Source organism: Cuculus canorus, chromosome 3, assembly GCF_017976375.1.
Source record: "Cuculus canorus isolate bCucCan1 chromosome 3, bCucCan1.pri, whole genome shotgun sequence".
NCBI lineage: Eukaryota > Metazoa > Chordata > Aves > Cuculiformes > Cuculidae > Cuculus > Cuculus canorus.
In genome coordinates, this window is record NC_071403.1 from 34,982,345 (window position 1) to 35,004,149 (window position 21,805).

A 21,805-nucleotide genomic window follows, 5' to 3' on the forward strand; every position below is an offset into this window, starting at 1 on the left:
TGATCAGGTCAGCTTTGGAATTCACAGCACTTTTTTTTTTCACTGTCCATGAACTTGATGGAAGCTTCTTCCAACAAGAAAAACATATGGATATTTTTATGGTATGCCACTTGTTTCAGATTTCTTCTTGCAGTTGTTCAGCCACTTTGTTTTTTTCAATTATATTTAAACTTTATGGGACTGAAGAGCCTTCTTGCTATCTGAGAAAACATTACCAGGTTTCCCAATAATTCTCTGGAGTCTTGATATGTGTCTTCAGGTTACTCTTCCTTGAGCAAAACATAGTTCTAAGTATTTTCAGTGGCTGAATCCAGACTAGGTCATTACAATAATTTATTCCAATTTTCATAACACAAACCAAAGAAGCTTGCCCAGTAGCTTTGCTTTCTGCCCAAAGCATATCTTTAAGGACATGACATCCCAATCTTTGTTTAGCTGTGAGTTACTCTGGTTGCTTTATAGAGAGCTGCTGATCCTCAGGAGGAGAATTCCTGCTTCACACCACATAGTGAAGGTCCCTTTAAATCATTTGTCATCATATCTTTGTAGTGTTTGACTGGAGTTTGGGGTTTTATTAATTTTAAATGTGAATTCTCTGTTATTGTGCACTATCACTTTAGTATGCAAGGAGAATTGAACTTCGTAAAATTATATGGGCTTGTTTTGATTTGGGAGAATGTAAGCATCTGGAACTATCACAGATCACTAGTTCAGACACAATCTGTCCTATCTCTAAAGGAACTTGATTTTTTTCTTTAGTATTTTCAGAAAGCTTCCCTCTCTCTCAATTACTGCTTTAAAAATTAGTTCAGTGGTTCCATGTTTTTCCACATCTTTTTCTTTTAATCAGGTTTTTATCTTTTTTCCTGCTTGTTTGGATGCTACCTATTTTGTATTTTGGATACAGTGCGTATGTTGATATTAACATATACTTCTATATATATATTCATATACTTAATGTAAGTATACAAAAGGACAACAGACTTGCACAAATAAACTTTACAAATACAGTTTTTTGTGAAAGACATCTTTTGTGTATATAGAGATGAAAAGTTATCTGGCATTGTCTTATTTTCATCATCACCATTTCAGACCATATTAAAAAAAAAATCATAAATTAAGGGATTTCTTTTAAAAATATTCAGTAATTTTGGAAAAGTGATATAAAAATATATCCAAACAAATTCATGAAATTACAAAAAAAGTATGTAACCATTTATTTCTGTTCTGTGATTTCAACTAAATCCTGTGTTGAATTCAACTTAATCTTGTGTTAAATTCAACTTTTATACTAACATCCAAGAGACCTGTATCAGTACTAGGTAAGCTTATTGGAGGAGGAACATTGCTTGAAATACTTTTGAGACTTTACTCTTAGGTGCATTAAACCTTGCTTTTTCAAATATCTTACTTTTTTTCCTTCCTGTTTTCCAAAAGAGTTTTAAACAATGTAATAATTTTGAGAATAATTAATTAGTGCTCTTAAGAATAGAGCTCAGTGTTAACACATTTGTTATGCCTTAGAAGACAGTTGTTCCCAAAAGTGCAGTTATGAGTAGCTTCATAATTATTTCAGGCTCTCTACACTAAAGTTCATCTCCTTTGGAAATGATGGGAAGCAGAATGACAGACTAGAGCAAATGTCTAGACTGACCCCCTGCCTCTGTAAACAGTCTGTTGGATCCTGACTTTGTCCATATTGACAGAAGTCCTACCCTTGTTAAAAGGTTTTCTATTAGAATAGTCTGCTAAATTAGTCTGAAGTGTATCTTTCAATCTGGAACATTAGTTTACAGGAAACGGTAAGGTTGAAATAAGGCTGTGGTAGCAAATACGAGTCAACAGAAGAATGCTGTCAAGCCTGGCAGGCCCAAAGCCTACATAACCTGCATGAAGCATTTCACAGTTTTTCTGTTGACGGATACTTGACTGAACTTGCATCTGGCAAGTTCTGCTGAGAGACACCAAAACAACTCTCTTTTTTCCATCAAGAAGAGTGGATATAAAACCCTTTCTGTGACTTCTTAAATGCACACAAATTTGGGACACCAGTTTCTATTTGGGTTTGTGGTAGCAAGTTGTATTTTAACTCTGACTGTCATTAACTCTTTGCAAGTTCTAATTTCACATTAGCACTTCGCACAGTCACACTCCTCATATCTTCTGATGCAAGTTTGTAGTTGTCCCTATTATATTTGTTGTTCTTCCCTTTGAGTTACTAGGAGGTTGCCTCTTCTCTAGCAGTTCCTGGGAGTGCTTCTCAGCATGTTTCATGCCTGTGGCCAGCTGCACCAAGCAAATCCTACTTTTTTTTTTTTTTAATATTTGGATCTCTGAGCATATGGATATATCTATGCAGTTGGCACCAAACTATTGCATTTGTGGAACAGGCTTCAAGTAGAAGCTCTGTATCATCCTATGGTGGTGCAGTGCCTGAGCGCTTGATACATGTATTAGCAGTGGAACATGCATGCTAGTGTAGCTAAATTGCTTCCAGATCATCACTGCTCTGTATGCAGGCAGCCCAGGGTGTAAGCAGAGTCTGGTTGCACCTGCCTGTGCAGATATGTGTTCAACAGATTGTATAGAACTGCCAGTTCTGGTCACCTAAAAGTAAATTATCAAATTACAGCAAAAAGAAATAGTTGTACCATTACAGAATATGAGAAGAGTGGAAAAAAAAAATGCTGCTGGAAAGGGAAAAAGAACTTTTTCTTTTGCACCAAACTATTTCCATCAAAATACCAGAGCATACAAAACTGTGAATTGGCAGGAGCCTCCTCCACGCAGCAATTCTCTGTTGGATGCTTAGTGGAAAGCGGTTTTGGAACTGGATGAGTGGGGAGGCTGGAAATCCTATTGTATGTTCTTTTGATTTTGAACAGAAGGACAACTTCTTTCTAAACTGCAAAATATGGTAGTTGGTATGTAGCAATGGGTACAGTTTGTAACAAATGTGCATAACCAGTTATGGAGTATGCTATGGAGCAGTGGATCCAGGGAGGACAGCTTTGGTGTATGTTACACTGTGTTCCTAGAACTTCATTTGGTGTTTGAGCAGTTTTAAAGAAAGTGAAAGATAAATTCTTCCACATTCATTGGAAAAGCAGATATTTTCCTTTTAGCAGAGAACATCTGCTGTAGTTAAACTTACATGAAGTACTTTCTTCTGAGAAATCAGTTAATACAGTTTTCGCAAGCAGTCAAGACTGAAAAGAGGAGAAGAGTCCTTATGAACTAAATGTCTCCTTCTATATAGAAAATAAATTCTTCCTTTGTGTCAAAAGTGACTTTACCATAACCTCCATGACTCACAGAGTTTAAAAGACCCCAAACCAAACAAACAAAAACCAAAACAAAACAAGCTCATAAAACCCCATAGCCTTGTCCCCAAGAACTCTAGACCTGTTTTCTTTCCTCATTTTAAATAGATGTAGTTTGTGTTAGTATTCTGGAAATGTAGATATATCAAAAGCCCTGCTTTACACACTAGACAATGTGAACTGCTAAATATTTGTGTAAGTGACAGTAGGTAGCTTTAGTCTTTGTCTCATAAAAAGGCTAGTCCAAATAATAGTATAGGAGCCACCTTCTTTAGCTCAAAAGTTGACTCATGCTTTTAGTTACTGATTCAGCTGAACAAGTTCTGCTTACGGCACGCAAACAGCCCACATGTAATTGCACAAACTGCTCACATGATGCAGAGAACAATTATCGTTGGTTAGTGCGATGATGCTTTTATCCCTCCATAAAGGTCAAGAGTCACAGAAGATGGTTTTATGTATCTTTTAAAAATATGTTTGATGCTTTACTGCTAGAAGCAATATTTGGGGGCTGATTGTTGGCAGGAGAAGGCTCCAAACATGGGTTAGGACAAGTAGTGTCTACTGTTCATCATTAATAGGCAAATTTGGGGACCCAAAAGAATTCAATGAGAACTGAAACACAAAAAAAAAAAAATCCAACCTAATCAGTCCTTAGGGGCTTTTTTTTTTGTTTGAGACCAACCACAGCTTTAATAACTAGGTACAACTAGGTGTTATATGCTAGCCTGACATAATTCAGCAGAGTATGGATTTGTCCAATGTAGGTATTGTTTAAAAAAATATACGAAGACTAAATTGTTTACTGCTGCTACAACTTAATACCTAGTTCAATCACTAGGCTAAATATATTTTTCTGAAACATAATTTTCAGTTTATCTATGCATAATTTTAACCCTTCGTGCATTAGTTAAAGCTTCCAAAGTAGCCTGAGAGAGATGTAGAACATGGATTCGAAGTGCTACTAGTGCAATTAGTTAGAAAGAAGCTGCTATCCCTTGAAGGAACAGTGGAAGCAGTTATAAAAACAATCAACTCTTGCATATGTGAATGGAGATAGAAGCAACGTGGTTGATGAAGTGATATATTGGAAAATGTCATTATATTCTTCAAAAACTAAATTCCCTCTGTCCTCCATAAATGGAAGGAAATCTCAATAACGTTTTGAAATCTGGGTTTCTTTTCAAAAAAACACTTTTCATTCAAAAAAATCTTTTGTTGGGAAATCTTTGTAATATATTTTTCCCTGAAACCCTTTATCTTCTAAATATTATTGTGAAAGGCTAGGAAGTTTGTACCTCGGTTTTGTTATTTCATATGGTCTTCATTTTCTCTTACTAAAAACAAATTAATTTTTTTATGTACGTGTGTGTGTATGTGTATTTATAGTGAGAAAGAGAAAGGAGGGCAACCTTCAACTGGAAAAGGTGACAGAAGACTAAGAAATATTTTCCCATCACTAATATAGTAAATCCAACTTAGTTTTGTATGGTCAACTAGTAAATTTCTCTTTCCAAACTGGCCTTTGCTCATGAAACACAACATGTTTCCTTTGGCTGCAGGAGCTTTAAGCAGATGTGGTACAAGAACCAGACAGTGCCAAGTTAGTTGAAAGGTCTATTAAAACATTTTAAAGGGGGAACAGTGCTACTTATTTAATTGAACTCCAAGTACTGAAATATGGAACTGCTTTCTGTGGTAGTAGAAAAAGCGTATTTTTCCTAGTTGAGAATGTAAGATAGCACTGGCAGATGGCTGTTATAATTTGTAGACTTTCAATAAATCATTATCTTCTGAGTAGAATTGTTTGAACTTGTTCTCTTCTAGAGACCTATATTTTTTGATTTAGCAATTTGTGATAGAAAAAGAGTAAAATTCATATTGATACTGAGGATGGAGAAAATATTTAAATTATTAACAGTGGCTTGAATTGAGCCTGAGAGGATAATATTTTCTTCTGAAGCTAGAATGCAGTTGTTTTCCTTTTGTTTGCCTGAGGACTGAAGTCCACAAATTATGGTGGGTCAACTGGGTCTGCAAATAGCTTTTAATCTGTAAGGCTTAACGCATAAAATGTTTTTTTAATTGCATTTTTAGTTTCAACTTAGATTTTTAAAAAATCATGTGATGAAATACAGAATTATATGATTTCTGCAAGACACCTTATGAAAATGAACAGGGCATATGTGTCTAAAACTGACTAATAGCATTTGCCCCTTCTTTTTCTCCTTTCTTTGTACATCTTAGTCACCGTTATGTACCTTCTACCTTTTGGCCTTTTATTTTCCTAGTTTTATTCAGATAGTACTTTTTTCATTTACAGCAACATATTTTATTAAAATTTTTAGATTTTTTTAAAAATTCTACATTTATTTTTCTCATCGCTTACATACAATAATATTCCTATATGGGATTATGTAATTATTGCATTGGCTGTTCATGTATGCTTAAGTATAAAATGGAAACAAGCCTCTTGTAATCCTTTTGGCTACATAGAACTTAATGAAAATGGCACCTCGTTGGACTTTTTTTGTTGAGTACTTTCATGTCATTCTTATAAATCTGAGAAGTCTGCTACTATCTTCAAAAAAAGAATTGTCAAAAGTTTGTGTGTAATGGACATGAGACATCATATTTTGATGAAAGCAGAAGGATTAACCATTTTCCAGAAATGGAAGAGTAATGTGGTTGTGAGATGTAATAGCCAAACTGAAATTTTGCTTTAAGCTGGTTCATCACAACAATAAAAATTCTCTGCATGCATTTTTTAACAACTTTATGTCCAAAGGTATGTAGTGGACTGAGAACTCCATGGTCAGAAAGAGTTTTTTATTTATCACAGCACACCCCATCCCATCAAAGCAGCTTCAGCACTCTCCAGTAGCAGTTGTATATTCATATTCAACATACAAATAATTCCTTATGGTCCTTTGCATTATGCTTTCTTGTTATAGTAAGAGAAATAAACAGAGAAGGTCTCTTCATGCCCAGGTGACAAATACATTTATCTTCATGATTCCAGACTAGAAATCTGTCTTAAAGGACAAAGTGTTTGTAAAGAGCAAAAAGAATAAATACCTAAGGACTAAAAGAATTCTTAAATTTCTATTTAAAAAAAAAAATATGTCTTCAAGTAATTCCCACAGACATAACATTATGGTTGCCTTTAATAACCCAGCCTGTAATTTCATATGTGTTCTACAAGAGTTTAAGTGATCAAAAAGCACAGAAAAATGTCATCTGCATGGGACAGAAAAGACTGTATTTGGAAAATTTACCCCATGACTATTGGAGTACCAGATTCTGCCCTTTTATTTCCCAGTAGTGCTTATTTTTATGAATTGTACTATTTGTATTTAGATGTAAGGACTTCAAAAGGGGCTTTTCCGTTTACAATTGTAGTAGTGTAATTTGATTCACAAAAAAAAAAAATTCTTTAATAAGAAAAAAACAGAAGCCAAAGGAATCTTCAGCATTTGTGACATTTGCAAGTTATTTTCCGTATTTTAAAAATGTTCCAGCTCTTTTTCTTTGTAATATAATGCTGCTTCGTAATTTAATAACTTTCAAGAGAATCTTTGGCCTGACAAGTGATTGGAATAAACCTAAGTAAACTGCAACACTAAGAGACGTTTTTGCAGAACTTAACATCTCAAAAGCCAAGAGGAAAACAGCTTTATTCCAAATTTAACATCTGTCTCTTATTTTTGAGCAATGACTTTAAATAATTTCACATGTGCTATACAACATCTTTATCAAGTGCATGTTTTATACCTCCTTTGCATCCTCTAAATTTCTGCAAGATATATGCTGTTTTCTTACTCAGCAACCCTTTTTTTTTTTTGCCCCTCCAAAATGTCATAATCATTGAATGGTTTATGAGTATTTCTAAGGGAAGGTAATTGGAGATCCACATTTTATGAGTAATGTGTGTTACTGTGGTCTGTAGCTCCAAAGTAATGTGGAGGAAGAAGAGTAAGCCACCAGCAAAGAGCCCAAAGCACAATGCTATGCCTTTCCTCTGTTTCTGTGCTTTAACTCTGGGACACGCCATGTAATGAATTACCTTACATCAAAACAGCGATGTTTAAATATGTGCTTAGTAGCCTGTGGTAAAGGTGAAATTACGAGAATAATAAATTGTAGTCTTTATGGGCAAAGCCAAAGTTTCATAGCTGAGTTTATCTAATGGGCTGCTGCCACTAAAACATCGACTTCTCTGCCCTAGCTCTGTCCTCTTCTCCCCTCCTTTGCTTTCCTCATTCCCTTATGCCGTGTGTGGTCATTGCCAGGTTCTTCAGTGACCTGCCTTAGCGGAGATAGCTAAAACTAATCAACTATATTTGCTGGTTTTGTTTTCTCCTATTTTAGAAAACTAAAGAGCATTACAGAGAAGTTTTATCAGAATTGGATTGAAGGAGTGAGCAGGAGGAACAAGTCTGCAAATCGCTTAGCTTGTTTCATAGCCCATATTTTTAATTCAGGTCTCTGACTCTGGCCATGAGCACAATAGTTACTATGGTTTAGCTGACTGCTGTCACATTTTTATTTTTTTTTCAAGTCTGCATCTTGCATGTGCAGAGCCGTTTGTTCCCTTACATGGTTAGAAGTAAACAGAAGTCCTGAAATGAGCTATGTTGCAATTTATCTTCTGTACCTTTAAAAGACTGGTTATATCAGTGCACTGCAGATATTTGAAATCTTCTTGGATTACTTAGTAGTTTTGGGTGTCTTGAATTAAAATGTGACATTCTACAGGAAATCAAACCAGACAGGAATTTCATAATGCCAGAAGACAAGACTGGAGAGAAGTATATGTTGGAGGAAGAGATCCAGTGCTTAGCCAGTCCAGTTCCTCTTTTACCCTGTATATCCATGACTACTTACAGCCACTACAGCGGCATCTGAACAAATTTGATATCCAGTCCTTGGAGAGTGCAGATGTGCAGGAGTCTGGGATATGGCTACCCTCTTATTCCATGACCACAGGTTGGTCAGTTAGTTACAGGCAGCTGCAGGTGGACCTCGCTGGTGGGCTCAGTCAAGCACCAAGGCTGGACTCATCATGCCATGGCAGGGAAATAGGACAGACTGTGACATTATCCTGTGCTAGAGACTGCAGAAGTTGCAAACTTCAAAAATATTAAAGAGAGCTGTTGCTTAATTAAATCATTTTTCTAAGCCTGTAAACTTATTAATCTAAATCAAGTGTTAATGAAACCAGGAAATTTTGTTTTGTATAAAAGCAACTGTACAGACTTTTATATAAAACTTTCACGAAAAAAATCCATATGTACTGTTTCACATTATTCTGTGAACTCTGGGTTACATGTTGAAACAGTTCTGAAAGGTGCAGGCAAAAGGTTAGAATATAACAGGTATTTGGTAAATAACAAATACCTTGTGCTAGTATTTGATATATGCTGCATGGGTTTTTAATATCTATGTGTTATATAGTTCAAATATAAAAGTAGACACACACACCCCCCCCCCGAAATTAAAGTAATTATTCTGAATCCTTCAACTTTTCAGGGCTTTAATTAATTTTTAGTTCCCGCCTTTAAACTCATCACATTTGCCTTACAGCAAAATTGTTACCATTTTCCATGCCTGTCCTCTGCAAGGATGGACTGTGCTGTTCCAAGGAGATTTTAATGAGGTCACCTTATGAAAGTGTTTGTCCTAGAGTAAGCATCCCAGGAGGACAGAGTAAAATTGTAGCATAAAAGTGACAGAAAGAGAATTGTTAGCTATTGGCAACAGCTGAGAAGAGTAGAAGGAACCATGTGGCAGCAGGGAAGTGTGCAGGAGGAAAAGGAAAGAACAATGCAAAAGGAGGTGGAGTGAAAGCTGGAAATGAGTTTCCATTGTTCAAAAAGGATAGCGCAGCAGCTTTGCATATGCCGGAAACAGGGAGAGGTCAGCATCTGTGTATTCACTGAAACACAGACAAGATGTTTAAGTCTGATTTTAAAACTGAATGTTGGCTGTAGATGATCCTACAAAGGAACTGTCAGAATGCAACCATGTACTTTGTCAAGCAAATGTTCCTGCAGCCCAGTGTCCTGAAAAGAAAGAACAGTGTAGGCATCCTAAAAGATTCAAATGTCAAAATGGTGTTCAGTTTTGTTTTAATTTCATGTTTCTTGGGATTTCAGTTGCAGTTTTTTAATACTTGGAGATGACATTACTTCTGTGTTTAAGCATACCCATCATGCTATCTTTTTATTTACTTATAAACATCATTTTCTTGGTATGTTTTGATTTTGTTAGAAAAATTATTGAAGACAATTTTTACATAGCTGTCTCCTCTGAAGAGTTTTTATATCTTAGATTTTTAAAATGCAGACATTTTTTCTGCCAGAAAAAAAGAAGCTGACCAGCTTAACTTCAGCAAAGTATTGTGTCTTTTCCTTCACAGCTTTTTGAAAGGAACCTGACAGTTAGAAAACAGTAATGCTAGGAAACAGTAATGCTAATATTCTAAAAAGAGTTTAATAGTCTTATTTCAGTTACATAGATTATACTTAGGCAACGTTAACCCAATGAATTATTGTTTTCCTCTGTTTCGTAAAATAAGGTATGATTCTTCGTACTGGTCATTTTCAGAACAGAGTAAGCTATTGATCGCTGTATTCATCCAGCTCCAATGTGAGAGCACCTGCCAATTGCTGTGTTATTTATTTGCACATACACTGCCATCTGCACAGTGGCCTAGCAGAGGATTGTGATGTTCCTTAACACCACCCACCTGGGTGGCTGTACTAAAAATAACCAGATAATGCTACTCAAGGTAATGCCTCAAGCACATTTACTGTAACCACTGCCTGTAACTACTGTGCTTCCTTAAAAGCACCAAGTTATGATATAAAATACAGATAAATCACATTGCAGTCGTTTTGTTTCTGTCTGCTTTAGTGCTTTAGAGTTGATCGCAGTATGCACTTTTGGTTTTCATGGTCTATTCTGTCATTTAAAGAATTCAGTGTACAGTCTTTTTCATGTCACCTATTTGCCACATTATTGAGGAAGACAAATTCTGTTATTCAATGGATCCTTGTATTGTTTGATGTTGGGGTAGGAAACTGTGAGTAGTGGCATTTGTGAACCATTGTGATCTAGATGTTTCCCCTAACATTATCCTTGTTGTACTTTTTCCACTTGTGTAAAATGCTGAGTAGAGCGCTTCAGGTTTGATTATTTATTTTTTTTTTTTGCTGTTTCCTTCTGATCTAAGTTGAATTATTTTTGCTTTCTGTAAAAGTTTTCCAGGCTGTGATCAGTTTTTCAGTAATGTCAATTCTCATGCCCCTACAGTCAAAGTACACAAAATGTGCTCTGGTGAAAAGAATGTTTAAAATGACTTTTTGTCCCTCAAGAGAAATAGTGTCCATAAAAGGCTGGTAAGTACCCTTTCCCTGAATGAACATGACAGTGGACTTTTTCAAATGCAAATTAAATGTTTGAGAAGAGTAATCAAAGTGTAGTAACTTATGAGAGTAAGGGAGTAAGTGCTTTCAGAGTAGTAAAAGTTGGAGAAAAATCACTGATAATCTGAGAGGAATGCAATCCTATAATCATTTAGGGTATCTGAATTGGTTTAGTAATCAACTAACCCTGTTCTCACACCCCAAATCATTATCAACCAATTCCATCCTTAGTCTAATTTAAATTTGGCAATGTAAGACAAATGTATGAAATTTTTAATAATCTTGAGGCAGAATTATGAAATACATGTATCATTTGAGCTTGACCCAGAAAATTACTTAATGCAAAAATAAATAGCTCTAATGCTGTTTCTTGGAAAGTATTAAAAATTAAAAGCGAGTTCTTGGAAATACTGACAGGATTGGTAATAAATAATACACTATCCTGTGAGGAATTGCATGTGAGGCATTGATAAGTGATTTATAACTGAAAGATCAGGCTGAGTCCACTGGAAAATAGTTATAATGAGGAAAAGACTGGTGAACACCAAAATGTTCTGCAACCTGTAAAAAGTACATTAACACCAAATAGCAAGTACTGTAGTGAAAATTGTGCCATGTAAAAGAGGTGTCCAAAGCCAAACAGTATTTGATGGAGTGATATTAATGTGGTGATTCCTAAATACAGCTCCTTATAAGGCGAAGTTTATTATGTCAATCCATTCCATAAATATGTTAGAAAATATTATTCATTACAACCCTCAGAGAACAGCTTGAAGCAAGTTTAGATAATAGCTTGAAGTTGTAGTGTGCAGCAAATAAGTCAAGTCGGCAGAACAGAAAGATAAATGAAAATCTTAGTTAAAATCTTAGGTTTTACCTGAAGCGTGTGCTCATACATTTTGGAGATCCTTTAGGCTAGCAATGGAAAATATGCTGAATCTTTAAAAATTGCTTTCAGTGACTGACTATAACGGGAAAATAAAGCTCAATCAGCAATGACTATGTTTAGAAGAAACAATATTGTCTGGTACATTTCTCTCACTCCATCTTATTAAGGATATCCTCCTTTGATTTATACCACAAAGTAATTTAGGCCACGATTATTAAAATAGATACTTTCCTTTCTTCAGGCTGCTTTTAAAAAGCAGAATTATGAATTTTCATGGTAAGCCATGCTAAACTTTTACCAACCACAAAGTCTCAAGTCTTTAATTTTAGGAAGGCTTCATGCTGTGTCATAGAGGAATTTCTGGCACATCCATTTCAAGATGAAGGAGGAGCATTCTGCTTTTTGTAAAGGCTGCTTAGATCTTCTGCACAAATAAAAATGATGATGTTACATTTAAAAATATATTTGGCTGCTTTATCTGCAAGCATTTGTTAAAAAGTAAATGTTTTTAAATTCTTAATGTCATTGGAAGGCAATACCAATTTAGGCATAAAGAAAAGACATTTTCTTTGGGGTGCTGTCCAGATTCCTCTGATTTTAGTACTCCTCCTGTTGGTAAGGAGTGTGAAGATGAGCATAGTGGAAAGTCTCACAGTCAGTGCACAGATCTTTGCATGCGATGACTACCTGTCACACTCAAGGAGTCCCTAAGAACATGCTGGGATGTACAGTGACCCAATTAAACAGGCCTCCTTAAGAGGTGGTAGGTCATCACAGAGCTCGTATTATCAATATAACTGCGAATACCTGGAATGAAAGACTACTTACTAGCTTTTCGGAAGTACAGATATTAATATTCAGTCTTGAGCCCTAAATCAGTCCAACTAAATTTAGGGATGTGCCTAACTTTAGAAGTGCTAATCAATTTCCAAAAGTGTTTTTAGTGTTTTTATTTTGTTATACTGAAGTGGAAACATGGAGGTATTGAATGTGTTGAGAATATTGAGCCATATTGGTTAACTCTAGTGTCAGGAACTACAGGGCTATACTGCAGAAAGTTGGGGTTTGACATGAGCAGATTTCAAGTGCAGTGTGGAGTTGGAAGGAGTAGATCAGGGAAAGAATAGTTTTGGGGGCATACTTGCATAGTGCAAGCTTCAGTGGTAGAGAATTTGAGAGTAAAACCTCAGGGAGATGCAGACTTGACATTAGGAATGGTTTCTTTACCAAGAAGGTAGTCTTCCTGGGGAGGTGATCTATGCCCCAAGCCTGTCAGTGTTTAAAAGGCATTTGTGCAATGCTTTTAATAACATGCTTTTGTTTGGCTTTGAAGTGATCAAGCAGTTGGACTTGCTCTAAGTCCCTTCAGCTAAACATTCTCCACTTCTCTTCCAATAAGATTGAAGAGGAATTGGAAGTAGAGGAGGAAGAACAAGACATTTTGTGGGAGAATTGTGGGAAAGGGAAATGGAGTTTGGTTGGACATGTCAGTGGGTGGCATGGCCAGAGTTTAGAAGGGTAGAACTTTGTGGGGTGAAGCATTGGCACTCTGGGATGGGGAAGATTAGGTTTGAGAGGAACTGGGACAAGAGAAATAAAGCCAGGGGCTTTGGTGGAGAGGAGTTTGTGGGAAGAAGACTGAAGAGATGGGAGGTTCTCTGGCAAAATGGACCCCGAGTCAAGATCAGCTTCAGCTGCCGGAGGCCATTTCCCTCTCCCATAGGTTTGAAATATTTTTTGCCTGACTTTTTGCCTTTGTGGAGTCCTGTGTTTCAAATTTCAAGGACCTGTTTTCTTAAAACAAATGCCTAACAGCTTTAAAATTCTGATTTTCCTTGAACTCCAAAGTTAACAGACAAGCCCAGTATTTGTATTCTGTCCTCGATTCTCTGTTTCCAAACTCCTCTTATATAGAAAGCCTGTTGAGTGTAATTAAGAGCTGTAGCTGTGACAGCTTTTATGCTTTCCTTTTACAGACTTGTTTTGGGTCACATTGATTTACATGAGTCCTGGTGTGTTAAGTTCCCACACCAAGCTAAGATACATCTACGAACCTCTAATAACAGAAACTCTAATAGAACTGGATCAAATGCATTTAAGTAAAAACACACACACTCACAAAAAAAAAAATATATATATATAATGCAATAATAAAAAATCTAATAGTCTGCAAGATAGGTGTGAAATACTCAATACTGAGCAAGCCAATCAGTTCTTTTGAGTTATCACCATGCATTAGTTAATTTCAGGTGTGAAGGAAGCGTTTGGGCAAAGATATAAGCTGTAAAATAAGGCAAAGAAGAAGTTGTGTGGATAGCTTCCTATGCCTCCTGTATTAACGTATAACACAGTAACTCTGATAAGATGACTTTTCACTTCATTGAGATGGGTTCTTTCAAAATATTGCAGCTTAGTCTTAACTGTGCTCATGGGGTGGAGCAGTAACAGTTGGCATGGTGAGGGTCATCTGAAAGCTGCATTGAAAGTTAATTTTTGTTCACTTCAAAAGCCAGTTTTCAAATCTTAAAACTTTTAAGTAAAGTAAGGTCAACGCCACAATTGGTTGCTGTGGAGCTTAAAGTTCAAAGTAGGATTATGAGGTGAAATTTGTCCATTAAACATTACTGGGTAGGCTGTGAAAAACACCTGGAGCATTTCCCCCCATTTGCTTAAAAATAGCCAAATCAGTTTAGAGGAAATCTTGGGAGGTAGCAAAAAAACCCAAGGAAACTTGTATGCCAGGTATCCATTCAAATATTTTTTAAAGTAAAAAGAATTAGATAGTTTTCAATGCAGTCTCAGTTTTATAGCTGTGTTGAGCTGCTTCCCCCCGCAAAAGATGGTCATTTTTGTAAACCTATTTATAAACTTCTTCATGTAGATTCATTTTTTATGTATTTAAACAATAACAACTTATATCAGAAGAGATGAAAGAAAATGGGAATTTGTTTTCAATCTAATTTTCCGGCACTTTTATGCAGCTCGTGCTTTTTGTTAAGTTCTAGCTCAATTTTGTCTACTATTTTAAGTGCTAGAAGGCTGCTCTGGAATATTTTAAACAGAAGTCTTTTGAACACACAGGAAATATTCATTGTTAGTAATTCGGTAAATGATCAGGCTAGTAAAAATCTAACATGATTAATCTGGGACACAAGTAATATTTATTTCAATTGGCTTAACAAGTAGGAGAAAACCCTGGTTCAAAATGCATCCCCTTGGAAATGTGAATGAATTACAGCAGAAATACTTTTCTGATTGTGTACTTTGCATGAAGGAATATTAAAAGCATTTGAAGGCACAGCTAAATCATTCTGAGATTCAAGCACTCAATTTAACATGAGTGGAATACTTAGTGCTATTTTAACATTTTGTATCGTTTCCTGAGACTTGAATGGAATGTCTTTTTCCGACTTGCAATAGTGTTTATTACTCAATTATTCAATGCTTTCTAGTGCAATCATAAAATATAAGCAAAACTCAGCATATTTTATGAAGCATCTTGCTTTATACAATAGACATATTTTTCTTTTTAGAAAACACTATATTGGATTTTTTTTCTTTAAAAATACTGTGGTTGGAGGGAGAGTTGTAGTGGCTACGTATTTTAATCATCTATCTAGTTCTTTTTCAGCGTCTAGCTATGGGAATTCATGTTTGTCCTACCTTTTAGTTGAATGAAAGCTGTCCCTCGATAGAGGGAGTGTCTGCTTGCCAGCTGTCACCGAAAGTCCCTGCTTTCTTAACTCAGAGGTGCTCCTCTTGCAGCAGGCATGATTCACAGGAGTGCTGGGCAGGCATTTCAGAACAGTTAGGAGGAGGCAGCCCTCTCATTCAAAAACCCTTTTTTGGTGGCTTTTGGACTTTATAACTTATTGAAAAGCTGAGTTGAATCATATGCTGGCTACTGACTGATGGGTCTGCCTTCTGATTCAGTTCCAGGAGAGAATAATTTTTTGTTTCCCAGAAGAAAATGGCTCTGTATGAGAAGTGGAAGGGGACTGGGGATTCTTGCTCATTTAACCCCTCTGTTCTTATTTATCTGTGATAAAGTGGAGCATGAAATTTATTTGACATGTCTCTCTAATGCTTTTTTGGAAAGCAGAAAACAAATTCCTTTATGGTCTGTAACCAATAAAAATTGCTTCTTAGGAGAAAAAGTTATAGCATTTTCCCATGTTTGCTACTCTATTCATACTCTTATAGCAAAACTCAGATTTCAGAAAGAGGAGATAAGATTCCTAGATATTACAAATGCCTTCATTTCTGTTATGCACTTTTCTACTTCTATGAATATGCAGATCAAATACAATATCAGTGATTTTTTTCCATATTAATGAATGATATGTAAATCCAAAGTATTAGTGTTTCCTGGAATCCATGAGGATAAATCAAGATCTCTTCTTCTTTGCCCTTACTGCTTCTGAATCTCTTAATTCAGGTGTTGGATTTGGATTATTTGAAAATTCCATCTTCTAAACACTGGTTTCGTGCCTATAATAGTGCCATACCAGATTTTCAAAGATAACTGAGTTGTGCTTTATTGACTCCATATTTTATCTCTTCTTTTCTTGTTTTTATGTTATTAATACATTTCTTATGCTAATACTTATATTCAGCATAAACAGTTCATTGTTATTGAGGAAAGAAGTATATTGCTTTTTTAGTATATTCAGGCACTGCCATAGCCCTTGAGGGAAAGAAACAAAGAAAATTAGAAAATTAAGTTTAAATCTTGATGATGTCAGTGCAAGGTGTGAATTATCGTCATCTCTTAAGGTTAAGGCAAATTAGTTTTTTTACAGTCACTGTTTCATTTTGACATTTCTCTCTGATGTGATACTTATAACTACATCTTAAGAGGGCTTCTTAAACACTAGTATAGTTAATGATGCTCTTTCAAAATACAGTATCAAAAAAGTTATATACTTTTATTAATGTATATCAACAATTCTAATTATCATGCATCTTAGTTTCAGAGCTATTTCAAATAATTTTTCAAAATTTAGTGTCAAATAATTCAGGATTTTATCAAAATTATAGTTGTCTCTGTGGCCTTGTGTTTTTTTCTGCAATAGTATAGGAAATACTTTTTACTTGTGATTCTTTTCTGCATGTAGCCAAATCTCTGCAGCTTTTGATCCTGCTTTATCGACTGTATTCTTTGAGAACTGGTTATCTGCATGATTTATTTCAGTTTTATATGATTCTGTCCACTCTAATAAGGAGCAAGTTTCTGAGGTAATATTAGCTTCATTCAAACTGTGAGTCAGTTATGGCTCTAAACCTGCACTGAAAATCATTTGGCTGAAAATTTTAGTTTAGTGCCATAGAGAAGTCTAATTGGGAATGCCAGTGTTAGGGCATTGCTGCTCTGGAGGCAGTGATCCCATACATTTCTTTGGCATTTTTCACGATGACTTCAGGAGAGAAAAGCTTTTCACTGAACTGAAGAACAAGTCTATGCTTACAGGCACAGGGCTGTCACAAGCCACGTCTTTCCAAGTTTTCATTCATTTTTTGCTGTAACTTTATGTGAGGGCCTGACATGCAAAAGGACAGAAGTGCATAATACAAGTGAATGGGATTTCTGTTTAGAAGAAAGAAAAAAAATATCAAGGAAAGGGGCACCCAGAATTAGTGGATATGTGTGCCACAGAATCTCTCTACTTCAGGGAACTGAGGATTCTTGCAGGATGGCTATAGCAAGTTTAGGACTGAAGGGTTTATAGTCCAGAGTGGTAGGCACTGCAGGAGTGTTGAGAGAGACAGGAATTGGCAGCAGGTCAGCTGTTGATTGCCATAAAATAGTTTCTGCCTATGTGGGCCTGAATTCAATCTTTGTAATTTCTGAGGTTTTTTGAGTGGAATACACTTGTATTTGGCCTTTCACACATCACCGCTGGGTAGTTAATGTGATGAGTATGGACTAAACTATCATTCCTTTGCAGTACATTGTTGCTTCTTCCCCTCTTCCTTCATGTTTTCTTAGTCCCCATGTATGTTTCTTAAAAATTTCCACCCTAGTTCTCTTCAAGTTTTGTCATTTCCTGGGAGGCTCTCTTGTTCCTCTCTAGAATACCAAGGTAACTAACTGAGAAGCTCATTGCTCTCAGTGGTAGCTGCTTCACCACTGGAGGAAGAATTTGCAGGTGAGGTCCCCTTCATGCTAGGGAGACTTGGAACAGGGCATGTTGAGTTTTAGGCAGGAATAATGAATTATGTAATCCTGCTGGCACAGCAGCACTATGTAGGAATAGCAAATGCATAGGAAAGATGGAATCTTTTTTACTGCCTAAATCCATAATGAAAATTTCAGAAGCATGTAGTTTAGACCGTTGCTAAAATATAAAAATAGAGCACTTTAACACCAGGAAACAGCCTGTATTGTTACACAAATTTCAAGGACCTATATTATAAGAAGTTTCTTGTTAATATGATTTGGTGGTGGTGGTGGTGATTATTGCTGTTGATGTTAGTATAGTTGCTATTATTATTATCATCATCATCATCATTGAGTAAAACATCTATATCTTATTTTTTGCATTCATGGCAGTGGCTAAACCGCTTTCCTGAAACCCTCTATAAATAAAAATTTTTCAAAAGGTAAAGTAATTGATCATGATGCAGCCATCTGGTATGGAAAATCCTGACTGACTGGTAGAAGTTTAGCAGTCCTTCAGTTTAGGATTCTGGACATGAAAATACAACCCACCGTAGCTGTACATATGTGCTTTTTCTATGGATTCATTCTTTTCATGCCTTTGTCACAACAAGGGAAATCCTTGAAGTACAAAATTTTCAATCCTGTTTACAAATCATGTTCTAAATGTGAACCAGGCCTTGGTTCTTGTCTTTAATTACTTGTCCTTGCAATACCTGTAATACTAGAAAAGACTTCCAAAACTGAATTATTGATACTAGCTGACTTCATTGCAGTAAATCCTACATATAGCAAAGTATATTTTATCAGTCACAGCCATATAACTTTTTAATATGCTTCTATTTACCTTAAATCAAATCATGTTATTATGAGCACTGTAGCTGCATATTTCTTTTCTCAATTCATACTCTACTTGATATTTAACCACACATTTTATTTGCTGTTTTAATTTAAATGCATTGATAGACCTTTTGATCAATGTAAAATCACTGCCATAAAACAAGCACACAGAGTCATTATTCTGTTCCAATTGAACATTGCTTCTTTACTCTGAATACTTCATTACCAACCCTGTTATCATGAATTTAAAGGCTCTTAGTTTTGTTTCCGTTAGAGCTGTGGAGAAGTCAGACTTTGCTGCTCACTGTAGAATTCTGACTATTGTCTGAGTTGTGTTGATCTGCTTTGCAAAATGAATTTTGCATTCAAGGTAAAATTTGTTTTGATTTCTTGACACACACTTTTGTACATCTTCAAACTTGATTTCTATAATTCCTTCTTTAAGACAGGAATCATAATATAAATTTCAACATATAAATTGTATATCAGTATAAAATACAACAGTTCATTTCTGAGAGGTTTTGTTACTAGATAAATTGCTTTTTCATTGTTAATGGCATTAAATCACATGTGACCACATCCCAGTTTTCAGTAACATGCATATATTGAGGGTTGAGTTGTTTGGAGTTGTTTTTTTCCACAAACAAGCATGAGTACATAGGATCCAGTTGTGCTGTAGTGAAGCAGATAAACAAATAACCACAATCCATTGGATTTTCGTTGCTAAGAAGGGAGAACCTGAGGCCAGATGCTTCACTGAAATTGGAGTGATATAGAGCTGTAGCTTTCTTTCGCTATCAAGTGTGCAATTCCGATGGACACAGAGAGGTGATCACTAAAGTTCTTGCTCTAAACATCATCTTTTTTTGTTTCATGATCCCCAGCTCATAGCTTATTTTCTGTGGATATTTCTGCACTGTTTCTGGAGACAGAAGAAGAGCTGTTAAAACCAGATCATCATGAAAAGCAAGTAGATAGTGGCCAGATAACTGAGGTTGGGTACCATTGATCTAAAAGACTTCGTTTATTTTGAATAGATAAACATTGCATTTGTAAGAAGAGTTTTTTTTCACTTTTTCTGAGTTGAGGTTTATACATTTTCTTTTTTCTGTTTCTTGATTAATGCCTTCTCATTTTTTTTCTTAAATGCAGTGATTAATTATGCTGATAAACATTTGATCCAAAATATTGTTTTGGGAAATTTGACTGTGTACAAATTCTTTTTCATTACTTTGTTTTCATCTTTCATTAACAATTGCTCATCTTAAGATCTGCCTAAGAAAGCTTTGAATATGTGTCTTCTTGGAAAGGGGAAACTGGTAGTATTTCAGTCTGCAGTGCCAATAAATATTATGAAAAGTAAGAATATATTAACAGGAAATAAAAGTGGGAACTGGCAAAGCTCCTCACAGTTTTGGCATCTCAGCGTGTGACCTCTCTGTTCAATTTACAAAGACATTTCATAGAATCATAGAATCACTAGGTTGGAAGGGACCCACTGGGTCATTGAATCCAACCATTCCTAACATTCCCTAAACTATGTCCCTCAGCACCTCGTCCACCCATCCTTTAAATACCTCCAGGGAAGGTGACTCAACCACCTCCCTGGGCAGCCTATTCCAGTGCCCAATGACTCTTTCCGTGAAAAATTTTTTCCTGATGTCCAGCCTGAACCTCCCCTGGTGCAGCTTGAGGCCATTCTCCCTTGTCTTGTCCCCTGTCATTTGGGAGAAAAGGCCAGCTCCCTCCTCTCCACAACCTCCTTTCAGGTAGTTGTAGAGAGCAATAAGGTCTCCCCTCAGCCTTCTCTTCCCCAGGCTAAACAGCTCCAGCCCTCTCAGCCGCTCCTCATAAGGCTTTTTCTCCATCCCCCTCACCAGCTTCGTTGCTCTTCTCTGGACACATTCCAGAGCCTCAACATCCTTCTTGTGGTGAGGGACCCAGAACTGAACACAGTACTCAAGGTGCGGTCTCACCAGTGCCGAGTACAGAGGGAGAATAACTTCATGAGTTCTTGCTTTCTTCCCAGAAACTGCTGCAGCTGAATGTTGCACACATCATACATCTTGCTTTATTTGGGGATAGATTTTCAACCTCAAATTTGGAATTTCCTGCTTTTGTTATACTGGATCCTTATGTTGCCTAGTCTTAGGTATTTTTCAAGATGCACGTTTTTTTAAAGAATGAATTAGACGAAGATTTGTTGTTTTCTGGTATTTATGGTTTTTAAAAGCTCATTGAGTTTTAATAGTGGTTGATGTTACAAAACCTAAGAATTGTTTAATATCTTATAAATCTTATAAATGCTGTTTCTTTCAAACAGTAAATCTAAATATATACCTAAATCATCACCACTTTCAGGTCCAAATCATGTCCTGTTACTATGCTTGAAAGTCATCCAAATAATTCACATGTCAAGTTTTGGGTCTTACTTAAGTTTCAATCTAGGCTGGAGGTAGATGGATTTGTCTTTCACTCATGTCATTAGCTGTTTTTATTTTATTTTAACTTGTACCATTTTATGCTAGCAGAAGGCATGTCAAACCGTATGGGGCACAGATGCTGCATAATATCAATTGCGTCATGTGAACTTCGTGGTTATCTGTTGTATTCCACTGAGCACGATAGGAACGCTGATGTTGATTCTGTGCAACATGAGTCTTGATAAGTAACTTCAAATACGACTAACGTATAAACTAAATATTCACTTCCATGAACACCTATGCGACTTTTGGTGTTGCCTCTGCTGGTACTTACCCAAGCTATCATTTTTTTCTGGTTCTCCTTCTAGAGAACAAGAAAGAAAAAAAATCTCTCCATATGAAATGATTTAAATAATTAATATAACAGTTATTAGCTTTACTTTCTAAGAAAACACATACAGAGTCTATGTGAACACAAAAGGGTAGCTTGTTTTAGTGTCACAGGGTAAATTGAAGACCTTTGGGAAATTTTAAAGGAGTTTTAAGTGTTCAAATGTAATTAAATTCCTAAAAGGCTTCATTACAATTGGTAACCAGATGAAAGAAAGAGATCTGGTTTACTGCCTTTTATGCAAGCTCATTTGCTAACGAGCTCTAGGAAATCTGCATGGGTGAGAGGTCATATGACCTTCAGCTAAAATTCAGGCTCAGGCTGTGCAACAGACACCTATAGGGTTATC

The 21,805-nt window shown here is 36.0% G+C and overlaps 1 protein-coding gene across 1 annotated transcript in view; it reads left to right on the forward strand.

Moving 5' to 3' along the window:
* NT5DC1 (5'-nucleotidase domain containing 1) overlaps positions 1–21,805 on the forward strand; it is a 140,935-nt gene that overhangs the window by 41,786 nt on the left and 77,344 nt on the right. The window lies entirely within an intron of this gene.